Raw genomic sequence first — 12365 nt, 5'->3', positions numbered from 1 at the left:
ACAATAGCCAAGACTTGGAAGCAACCTAGGTGCCCATCAAGGGACAAATGGATAAAGAAGATGTGGTATATATACACTATGGAATACTACTCAGCCATAAGAAATGATGAAATCCGGCCATTTGTGACAACATGGATGGACCTTGAGGGTATTATGCTGAGTGAAATAAGTCAGAGGGAGAAAGTCAAATACCGTATGATCTCACTCATAAGTAGAAGATAAAAACAACAACAAACAGCCACATAGAAACAGAGACTGGATTGGTGGTTACCAGAGCAGAAGGGGTGGGGGAGGAGAGTGAAAGGGTCATTAAGCACATGTATATTGTGATGGACGGTAATTAGTCTTTGGGTGGTGAACATGTTGTAATCTACACAGAAATCGAAACATTTAATGATATATACCTGAAATTTATATAATGTATAAACCACTGTTACTGCAATAAAAAAAAGAATAAAAAATTTTTAAAAATAGCCACAATTTATTTATTGACTGCTTTCTATGAGCTTGAGCACTGTACTGACAGGATTGTTTGATTTTAAGCACAGGACAACAGCATGAAAGGAAGGAGATGATGGTCCTGTTTCACAGAAGAGGACACAGCATTGAGAGTTAATTCTCTATTGCCACAACAATACTACACAGCAAAACCCCAAATCTCAGTGGCATATAACCACGTTTGTTTTCTCATGCAGCCATCAACGCATCAGTTGAAGCTCCACTGATCCCCCGGGCTCCAGGTCCAAGTGCGTTGGGTCTGTTTCTTACTCCAGGGCCCCAGCTACAGGGGCAGCGACTCCACAGCATGTTCTTCTCAGCACAAATCTCCTGAGCGACAGCCCAAGACACAAGCACACTCAAGCTTCCGCCTGTGTCCCATTTGCTAATATTTCATGAGCCAAGACAAGTCACGTGGACAAAGTCAAGGCCGTAGGCTCCCACGACCACAGGGCCATGGCCTGGCTGTGGAAGCATTATGTGATAACAGAGGATGACAAAATGGGCTCAATTATTCTAGCACAAGTACCTTGTCCAAAGTCACAGAGCAGCCAGTTAAAACCAGGACCCGGCTCCACTGGACTCCAGGTCTGCCTACCCGACTGCTTAATTCTCCTAAAACAAACAGCTATAAAAAGGCAGTGATTCTCAACCCCACTAGCAGGAGTTATTGCAATTACCTGTATACTTTTTCCAGCCAACTGGAATACTTTTTCCATTAACTGTATCTGACCAACTGAAAACATTCCAGATTCTACTCAACTACAGTAGATGTTCCAGGTGGAATTCCACTACGAGAACAAGGCAGAGTCTCAAAAGCCAGTGACTGAACTAAACTGAAAATCTCTGGTCTTATTAAAACCTACAAGAACCTGAAGGGCCAAAAGAAATCTTAGATATGTAAGATGCTTTTCGTACTGAAGTTGCCAACCATTTCCCTGTACACTGAGTTCTGTACGTTTCCACTCTACCTTTGGTTCACACCAAAAGAGAGACCCAAAATTCTGCATCTGCTCAGTAAGGAAACAGAAGTGCTGTGGAAGATCATGCCTGGCTCCCATTCCCAGCCCCAAAGGAAGAGAGCAAGGCAGGCAGGGCTCCACCCCACCACACAATATTCTCCATGTTCTCAAGCCGACCCACTGACAAGCAACCCATGGGTCCCACCACCCAGCCTCCAGGGAAGGCCCTCCATCCACCTTCAGGATAACAATAAGAAAACGGCCTCAATGCTGCTGCTGGTCAGTTGTGCCCGGACAACCACATTTTAGTGGATAAAACACAATACCAGTTTTCTCAAAGACGATCTTCTATTTAATAGATGATTGTTATAAACACACCTGCTTTTACTACATCAGGCTAAAGAAGTTATTCTGAAGAAGTGAAGATTAAAGACCACAGCCCATAAACATTTTTTTTCTTGAAAAGATTCTCATATAAAAAATAGATGGCTCATGACTGAGCTAGACCTTCAAAATCTCAGCACCATCTGAGATCACGCTCTCTCCCCTCCACTCTCTGCCCCCTAATCTTCTCAGGATTCTTGTTCCATCCTCGCTGACTCCACTTCCACTTCCTCCATCCAGCCTTCCCCTCCACAGCGCACCAGACTTCATGTCATAAAACCCTTGTCAGATCATGTAACTCTCATCCTCAAAAACACATGACGGCTCCCTAATCCTTGTACACTCCACAGCAGGGCTCTCACCTCCCTCAGCGGCCAGACCCTTCACATCTCCTCCACACTCAGCTCTCCAGGAGAGCAGGGACCATGCCCACCGGGACCACCTCAGTAGCCCAAACAGCCAGCACACACCTGGTACCCAGCAGGTGCTTAGAAGTGTCTGTCACTGAGTGAAGAAACCTGGGTTTCCAGACTCATTTCCGGCTCCATAAAGCTCTCCCTCCTGTATTACACCAAAGTTCTCCTGCTGCTCCCTGAATGCAGCATAGGCTCTCCTCCACACATTTGCTCTCACTGGGCTCTCAGCCTGGAAGGACACTGCCACCCATTTTCTATGCATCGAAATCCTTACTTCAGGCCAGGCTCAAATGTCAAGTTTCAGGACTTCTCAGATTTTTCCACTGAAATCATTTTATCTCTGTTTAGAACTGATTTCTTTATGCTTTGTACTACTGTTTATCCGTCTGTCTCTTGCATTACAGAAAAATTTAAAAAGCAGGGCCTTTTTAAAAAAAAATACATCTTTGTATCTTCCTTGTGCTTAGCGTAGTATTTTGCAGACAGGAAAACATTAAAAATGTCTATTAAATCAAATCTCATAGGCTGCTGCAAAAATTCATAAACTATGATTCTAGTTACATCAACCAAAAAATAATTTTATGCTATACATGCTGCACATTTACGAAGAAGAAAATTTCATGGCTATAAACACTAGGGCACCTAGTTACATCCCACAAGTATAACAAAATCTTGATTATCTGGTACCTTCCTGACCCCAATATCCTAGCAAAGCAAGAACCTAACGAACTAACAAAGATCAGAATCCCATTTACACCTACACTGCAACAACAAACAAACAATAAAGAGCACACAAAACTAAAAAGGCTTTAATGGTCTACAGAAATTAAGTTCTAGAATTCACTATTGTTATTTCAGCAACCAAACAACTCCACTGATATAAATCCCTTACATCAGATTTCATTTTGCATTGCAAATTGTACTGTATGATTTTTCAGCACATTTCTGTGAAGATGATTTGTGGGGAGTTATCAGACAAAATTTCAAATACTGAAAAGATGGCTGACAAACTATTTTCATTAAAGAAGTTAACTCAGAACACATAATCAAGCACAAAAGTTAAGTCTACAACTAAGTTTGTTTTTTAAAAATAACTTTGAAAATGAAACCACAGTTAGACAATAAGATGGCTGGCCGTTTGCTTCTACACCATCCATGACTGAGCTTATGTGATTAAAACGTGAAGGGGAATTTACCTAATTAAAATTAAGTGCAAGTTGTCTCATTTGATTAGCCCTCTCCTTCACACTCACGGGCCCCGTAACTAAATGCCCTGGTGACAGCTCTTATACACAGCTGTCATTTTAATGGAAATATACTTCAGTGAATTCAGGAAATTTCTGTCGACCACCAATTGTTAATCCGTGTCAATCTCCTTTAACAACCAGAAAAGCCATTATGAACTTGTCAGCACTTTAATTTCCCTAAATGAATTTAATTGGTTTTTTATTACTCATTTGGTAGTAATGTCATCTTCTCTTAATAATAAAGGACAACAAAATTAACCATCATAAATGCCCACTATTTTTAAAGCCACACCTTTTAGAAACAGATTAGATGGAGATTTGTGTCTTCAACAGCTTCTCCAATTTAACTGTGATGAAGAACAAAATAATGAGAAGCCAAGGAGAAGTGCCATCCTGGGGAGGGCAGGAGGACGGAGGGGATCAGATATGGTGGAAGACAGCAACCAAATCAAGGCACCCATACCTCAGACAGGGTAATGTGGCATCAAGCTCAATAATAGTACGTAGCATTTTTATTACCCATCCAGAGTATCAAGATCCTGGTGATGAATAACACTGCCAAAGTGGTTTTACCTTTAAGTGTTTATTTTAATTCCCACAGTCATAACTACTTGCTTCTGGTTTCATAATAACAATAACCACCCACCACAAGAAAAGCTAACACCTATTATGTGTTTGCTATAAGCAAGATATTGTTCTAAGTGCTTTACACATATTGTTCCACTCAGTACTCACAATACCTCTGTACAGTACTGTGTATATGAGGAAACTGAGGAACCAGAGGCGAGACAAAGTTGTCCAAGGCCCGAAGTTGTAAACAGGGGAACCAGGATTTAAAGCGAAGCCATGGACTCAGCCCCGGGTTCGTAATGACGAGGTCTAGTTCACTTCCCCAGTGTGACAAGTCCCAGTGTGGGAAGAACAAGACTCACCCAACAGAGAAATCTGAGTCCCAGGGAGTCAGCCAGATGGCAGGTGGGATTTTGAAAACATAGTACTAGATATTTCGTAAATGTTTAAATAGCTTAAAAATGGCTAATGATTAGTATTTCTTCATGAAGAACAAATGTCAGTTTTTAAAATATTTAAACTGATTATATGTAACACACATTAGTATCAAACTCATTTTAATTTATTCAATGAAAATATTAGTCTTACATAAAACAGAAAATAGAAGGATTTAACCAGGAATTCAAGAATTGTTTAATCATTAAATGAGTAGTGCCAGAATCAATATATTTCAAATTCTTTCCTCAAGGAACCTTCAATTCCATTGATTTCTGCAAAGTTAGGGATGGCCAACAGCTTCTCATGTCAGAATAGTTAAGCACAACATTCCAATTCTGGGTAAAATGCAAAACTCACCCAAGATCACTTTGCTTGATCCAAACCATTCTATGCCCCAAAGGCAATCAAGGCATCTCTCATCCCACTGTCCTGTCAGCATTAGAAAATGGATCTAAGATAAGGAGCAGGAGTGGAATTATTTCCTTTGCAATTCAGTATATAACAGAACCAATCTTACTAAATAAAAGAACACATCTTGCCTGACAAGACAAATTTGATGCTGGTTTATCTTTCTGAGCAGAAGGCAATGTATGTGCCCTTTTTTACAGGAAAAACGGCCATCAGGTAGAGATCTCATCTGTTTCTCTACTAATTCTCACTAATCTCAAAGTGATTTCCACACGTTTTCCATTCCTTTTCAGTGCCCAAAGCACAAGAATTACCTTGAGATAATCCAAAGACAGTCCCCTGACTGAGGGCTACTGGACGCTGCTTCAAGTGATTGAAACCAGGAGACCAGATGGCCACACACTCCCCTTCAGCCAAGACGAGCACTGACCACAAGCATGGTGCCAGAGAGGACAGGTAGTGCCAACTTAGGCCATCATCCCCACAGAGGGACAGCAACAGCCCCCTCTCCCTTATTCCCTGTGCATGTGGACTTGAACTTCTGTTTTTACATTTTCAGAATGACATAACCCAACACTAGCAAAATAAATTCCATCTACTGGAATTTTCAGCTTGGTCAGATCCAGCAGAGCTGCACACATCTGTACCCGAGAGCAAGAGGTCATTGCTTGATTGCAGGATCACCCTCAAAGCTTTTCAAGCAAAAGGAGGTGAAAACAATTACAAAAAGGAAATGAAAGTTCAATAAAAAATATGAGTCTGGACAAGATGGCGTAGACTCATTTCTCCCTGACCCTCCCCTCTAGGGACAACTATATACCCTGAAAATAAAGCAAGAGTCAACCAAAGCTGAATTCTTAAAGGTGTACAGAGGAAGGTAGCTGGTTAGGGACCCCAGGACTGAAGGAATAACAGAGCAACAGGGTGCCTTAGGATCGCCCGCCCAAAGGCGGAGGGCAACCCAGGCCTCATACTTCCAGATTCTCAACCTAGCAACAAAGGGGCCCCCAGGTAGGTTCACTCCTCCTCTGAATGAAACAGAGTCCTGTTGACAACAGCAGGTGAGCCAAGCAAGGGGGATTGATAGGGAGTCCTGCCAACAATAAGTATCCAGGGGAAGCATCCTCCTTCCAGTCAGGCAAGAACACTAACCTCCACTGAGAAACATGGGGAGAAGGGGAGTGGCTCCAAACAGGGGAATTCCACCACAAATAGTGCCTGGGAAGCCTCTTTGTCCCCAAGGGCCTAAGACACCCCTCTCCACATAGAGGCACCTCAGGACGAGGCAGTGCCAGCAAGAGGGATCCCCCCACAACAGCACTCAGTCTAGGAAGTGTTCTACATCCCCACAGACAGGGGCAACCCACCACAAGTGACCTGGCATGGGAAGCTGCTTTGTCCCCATGGGCTGGAGACTCCCCTCCCCCATCGAGAGACATTGGGTATCTGGGCAGCACCAGTAAAGGGGATCTCAACACAACAAACAGCCAGGCACAGGAAGCTTCACTGTCACCATGGACCAGAGACATTCTTCCCCTATCTAGAGGTGTAAGATGGCCTGGCCTAGACAAGCTACTTCAGCACCCTCAAGCAGCACCAGCTGGGACCAGTGGGAGCCCCAGTGGGACCCCCAGTGGGACCCCCAGTGGGACCAGATACACCAAACAGGCTTGAAAATTAAATTATCATTGGAAACAGCCCATAAAAGTAGGCCAGGATCTGTGTATGAAACCTAAATAGTGTGACCATCTTCCAAAATAAAAGATTTAAATAGGATTCAGAGACTCCTAACATAATAGCAAGAATGTCCAGAATACAATAAAAAAATACTTATCATACCAAGAACCAGAAAAATCACAAGTTGAATGAGAAAAACCAATCAACTGGCACCAACACTGAGATAAATAAGATGTTGGAATTATCTGACAAGGATTTTAAAGCAGCCTTGATAAAAAGGCTTCAACAAGCAATTACAAATTTTCATAAAATAAAACTGAAAAATACAACAGAAGTAAAAAAACTCAGTGAATAAGCTCAGTAATAAAGTGGGGATAACAGAGGAGAGAATCAGTGAACTTGAAGATAAAACAATAAAATTTACCCAATCTTAACATCAGAGAGAAAATAGACTGCAAAAAAATTAATAGAGCTTCAGGCACCTGTGGGGCAATAAGAAAAGGTCCAATAATCTATCTTTTGGAGTCCCAGAAGGAAAGGAGAAAGAGAATAGGATAAAAAACTATTTTACAAATAATGGCTGAAAACATCCCAAGTTTGGTGAAAGACATAAACCTACAGAATCAAGAAGCTGAATGAATTCCAAATAGAGTTAAATCCAAAGAAATCCACACCAAAACACATCATAAACTTCTCAAAACTAAATACGAAGAAAAATTTTGAAAGCAGCCAGAGAGAGATAATAGATTACCTATAGAGGAACACCAACTTGGATTACTCATCTGAAACCATGGATACCTGAAAGAAGTGGCATACTGTTTCTCAGGTGCTGGAAAAAAAGACCTGTCAACTGCAAATTCTTTATCCAGCAAAATCATCCTTCAGGAATGAAGGACAAAGACACTATCACAAGAAGGAAAACTAAAACAATTTGTTTCTAAAAGACCTACCCTTAAAGAACGGCTCAAGGAAGTTTTTCAAACAGAAATGAAGTAATAAAGTCATAAAAGATGGAATCTCAGATGAAATGGACCAATTCCTCAAAAACCACAAACTACCACAACTCATTCAGTATGAAAGAAACAATTTCAACAGCCCTATAACTACTGAAGAATCTAATTCATAATGTAAAAATCTCCCAAAAAGGAATCATCAGGCTCAGGTGATTTCACCAGAGAATTCTACCAAATGTTTAAGGAAGAATTAACACCAATTTTACACAATCTCTTCCAAAAAATAGAAAATGAGGAAACACTCCCAACTTATTTTAAAAGGCCAGTATTACCCTGACACCAAAACCAGACAAAGATACAAAAAAAATATACTACAGACCACTATCTCTCATGAATTGTCACAAAAATCCTCAACAAAATATTAGCAAATTGAATCCAACAGTGTATAAAAAGAATTATATACCATGACAAAGTAGGATTTACTCCAGGTATACAAAGCTGGTTCAACATTTGAAAAATCAATCAACGTAATCCACTATATATACAAGCTAAATAAGAAATACAATATTAATTGATACAAAAAAGCATCTGACAAAATCCAGCACCCATTAATGACAAAAACTCTCAGCAAGTTAGGAGTAGAGGGGAACTTTCTCAATTTGATAGAGTACCTACAAAAAATCTACAGCAAACATCATACTTAATGGTGAAAGTCTGGATTCTTTCCCCCTAAGATCAGGAACAAATCAAAGTGGTCTACTCTCATCACTTTTATTCAACATAGTACTGGAAGTTTTAGCCAGCACAATACGGCAAGAAAGGAAATAAATTGGATTGGAAAAAAATAAAACTATCTCAATTTGCATATGACAATTTACTATGAATAAATTCCAAAGGAAATTACAAAAAAGAAATCTCTTGGAGGAGCCGGCCCCATGGTGCAGCAGTTGAGTTCGCATGTTCCACTTCAGTGGCCCGGGGTTCACCAGTTTGGATCCCGGGTGCGAACCTATGCACCACTCATCAAGCCATGCTGTGGCAAGTGTCCCACATATAAAGTAGAGGAAGATGGGCACGGATGTCAGCTCAGGGCTAGTCTTCCTCAGCAAAAAAGAGGAGGATTGGCAGCAGATGTTAGCTCAGGGCCAACCTTCCTCAAAAAAAAATCTCTTGGAAATAATAAATAAATTCAGCAAAGTGGCAAGCACAAGATCAACTCACAAATATCAACTGCATTTCTATATGCTAACAAAGAGCATATAGTAACCAAAATTAAAAACACAATACCATTTATAATCTCTCCAGAGCAAATGAAATACTTAGGTATGTACTTAACAAAACATGTATGGGATCATTATGCTGAAAATTACAAAATGCTGATGAAAGAAATCAAAGAAGATCTAAGTAAATGGAGAGACCTATCACTTTCATGAACTGGAATACTCAAGATAGTAAAGATGTCAATTCTCCCCAATTTAATCTTCCATCAAAATCCCAGCAAGGTTTTTATTTGGTAGACATAAAAAAAGCTTATTCTAAAATTTATATGAAAAAGCAAAATCTCTACCACAGCTAAAACAATCTTTAAAAAGAAAAAGAACAGTATAATAGGAAGAATCACTCTACCTATTATCAAGACTTAGTATATTGCTACAATAACCAAGACAGTATGATATTGGCAGAGGAAAAGACACATTGATCAATGGGACAATTGATCCATTGTTGAGAAGAGAACCCAGAAACAGACCCACAAAAATATGCCCAACAGATACCTGACAACAGTGTAAAAGCAATTCAATGGAAGAAAGATAGCCTTTTCAACAAACGGTGCTGGAACAACTGAACATTCATGCACAGAAAAATGAACCTCAAACTACACCTCACATCTTACACCAAAAATCAACACAAAATTCATCACAGATATAAATGTAAAACATAAAACCATAAAAGTTTTATTTTTAAAAATATAGGAGAAAATCTTTGAGATCTAGGGCCAGGCAAAGAGTATTCTTAGGCTTGACACCAAAGGCACAAACACGTAGAAGGAAAAATGGATCAATTGGACTTCATCAAAATTAAAAACGTTTGTTCTGTGAAAGTCCCTGTTAAGAGGATGAAAAGACAAGCTACATGTCTGTGATTTGCAAACCACATATTTGAAAATGAATTAGTATCTGGAATATGTAAAGAACTCTCAAAAGTCAACAGTAAGAAAACAAACTCCAATTTAAAAGTGGGCAAAAGACAGGAACAGACTTTTCTCCGAAGAGGATATACAGATGGCAAATAAGCACATGAAAAGATGTTCAACGTCATCCACCATTAGGGAAATTAAACTAAAACCAGAATGAGATATCACTACACAATTATCAGAATGGCTAAAATACAAAATAGTGACAATATCAAATGCTGCTGGGGATGCAGGGAAACCAGACCATTCACACATTGCTGGCAGTAACATGAACTGGTACAGCCACTCTGTAGTACATCTTGGTAGTTTTTTTTAAAAAAGCAAATATGCAGTTACCACACAACCCAGCAATTGTTCTCTTGGGCATTTATCTCAGTGAAATGAAAACTGTTATCCATAGAAAAACCTGCACATGGTATGGGCTGAATTGAGTTCTCCCTACCTCCAAATTCATATGTTGAGGACCTAATCCCCAATATCTCAGTATGTGACTGTGTTTGGAGCAGTGTCTTTAAAGAGGTAATTAAGGTTAAAGGAAGTCATCGGGGGGCCCTAATCCAATGTGACTGATGCCCTCATAAGAAGAAAAATTCGGACACAGATGCACACAGAGGGAAGACCATGTGATGACACAGGGAGAAGAGGCCATCTACAAGCCAAGGAGAGAGGCCTCAGAAGAAACCAACTTTTCCAAAACCTTGATCTCAGAATTGAGAGAAAATAGATTTCTGTTGTTTAAGCCACGCAGTATGTGGTACTTTGTCACAGCAGCTCTAGTAGACTAATACAACGAGTGTTCACAGCAGATTTATTCATAATAGTCCAAAAGTGGATATCTTTTAAACAAACTGTAGTACATCCACACCACAGAATACTACTCAGCAGTAAAAAGGAACAAACTATCAATACACACAATTTGCATTAATAATCAGAGAATTAAGCTGAGTGATAAAAGCCAATCTTAAAAGGTTACAAACCGTGTGATTACATTTCTTTTGTCTTGAAATAACAAAATTATGGAAATAGAGAACAGATTAGTGGTTGGCAGCAGTTAAGGATGACGGGGGCGGGGGCAGTGGGAGCAGTTATAAAAGGGCAATATGAGGGATCCTTCTTTGTGGTGATGCAACTTTAGAATCTTGACTGGTGGTGAAACACGAAACCACACATCTGATAAATTTGCAGAGAACTAAATACACACAGGCACAAAGAAACACAAGCAAAACTGGGAAAATCTAAACAAGATGGACAGATTGGGTCAATGCCAATCTCCTGGTTGTGATATTGCACTACAGTTTTGCAAGATGTTACTGAGGAAAAAATGGGGAGAGGGTACACAAGATCTCTATTATTTCTTACAACTGCACGTGAACCTACAATTATCCCAAAATAAAAAACTAACTAATGCCAAGGGGAAATGCATTGCCTGGAGAAGTAAAACAGAGACATCGCCCTTGCTGGGCCAGGGTGGTTGTGGAGGGGACTGAAGAAAAGGTAGAAATAAAGGGAATTTGAATTCTTTGCTAAATAAAAGGTGTGTGTCTCCATCAAGTCTGCATTATTTCATTACTATTCTCCTTAACCACCTATACAGTAGACGAATATACTAACTAATCATTACTTCACAGAGGAAAAGGCTGGGTACAGATGAGACATTTAACCAAAGATGCCACCACACATTATGCCTCATGTGAAATCAGAACTCAAGTGCCCAGAATCCTATTATATAGGATTATTTTTTTAAGTATGTTTAAAATAAAAATCTAAAACCTCCATGGTGATTTGTATTTTGCTTTTTTATTTGGATTGATAAACTTCTTTGATAAATTGATAAATTTTTTTGAGGCATTTAAACCGAAAGGGGAAGTTTTGTACAACTGTCAACTAACATACTAATGAATGCCAAGCTCCCAGCCAGCATGGCACTCAGCTGGTACTTTCTAAACTGCATCATTCGTTTTCCTTGAAGACATAATGTTTGCAATCAGGGGATGAAGGAATTTGCCATATCCTATGCTTTTCATAGTGTCCAGAAAAATAATGCTATCTTCAGCGTCAGGCTCAGGATGGGAAGACAGCTACTGGGTGAAGAGCACGGCTCTGGCCCCAAACAACTGCTCACAATGAATATACTGTGCCCTGCATGGTGAAGCTGAGACAAAGAAAAGTTTTCAAGTTTTGACAGTGCTTCTTGTCATCTCTCTGACTACTTATCTTTAGAACTCATTAGAACCCCGTCAGTCTGGCTTATTCACCATCCCTCAGAGCAGGACCAGCTTCACGAGCACACAACCTATGCAAGGGCCCCATGCTTGGTTTAATGCTCTGCTCTCATGGTCTGGAAATTCTTCATAATTTTTAACAAGAGACCTCACATTTTCATTTTGCCCTGGGTCTTGCAGATTATCCCGTTGTTCCTGCTTCAAACACATCTTACCCTGTTCCCTCCCCAACAAAACTCTCATTCCATTCTCATGGAATGCCTCCCGATTCATGGCTGCCTGCCCGAGTCCTACTGGTTACTTGAACATCCAATAGAAACCACAACTCTTCCCTGACCATCTCAGCCTAACGTCCTGGATCATTTATTACCTATAAATTACTCCAATGATCAATCTCAC

General features: G+C 40.1%; 1 protein-coding gene across 10 annotated transcripts in view; it reads right to left on the bottom strand.

Moving 5' to 3' along the window:
• MTUS2 (microtubule associated scaffold protein 2) overlaps positions 1-12365 on the bottom strand; it is a 559486-nt gene that overhangs the window by 474286 nt on the left and 72835 nt on the right. For 2 of the 10 annotated variants that reach the window (XM_070240201.1, XM_070240208.1), the window contains exon 3: positions 4873-4966. The exons of the other annotated variants lie outside the window; for them this stretch is intronic. The gene's annotated coding sequence lies outside the window, so the exon portion shown is untranslated. The remainder of the gene's footprint in view (positions 1-4872; positions 4967-12365) is intronic. 10 annotated transcript variants of the gene reach the window in all.

The sequence above is a fragment of the Equus caballus genome, chromosome 17 (assembly GCF_041296265.1).
Source record: "Equus caballus isolate H_3958 breed thoroughbred chromosome 17, TB-T2T, whole genome shotgun sequence".
Taxonomy (NCBI): Eukaryota; Metazoa; Chordata; class Mammalia; order Perissodactyla; family Equidae; genus Equus; species Equus caballus.
This window is presented reverse-complemented; position numbering and strand designations above follow the sequence as displayed.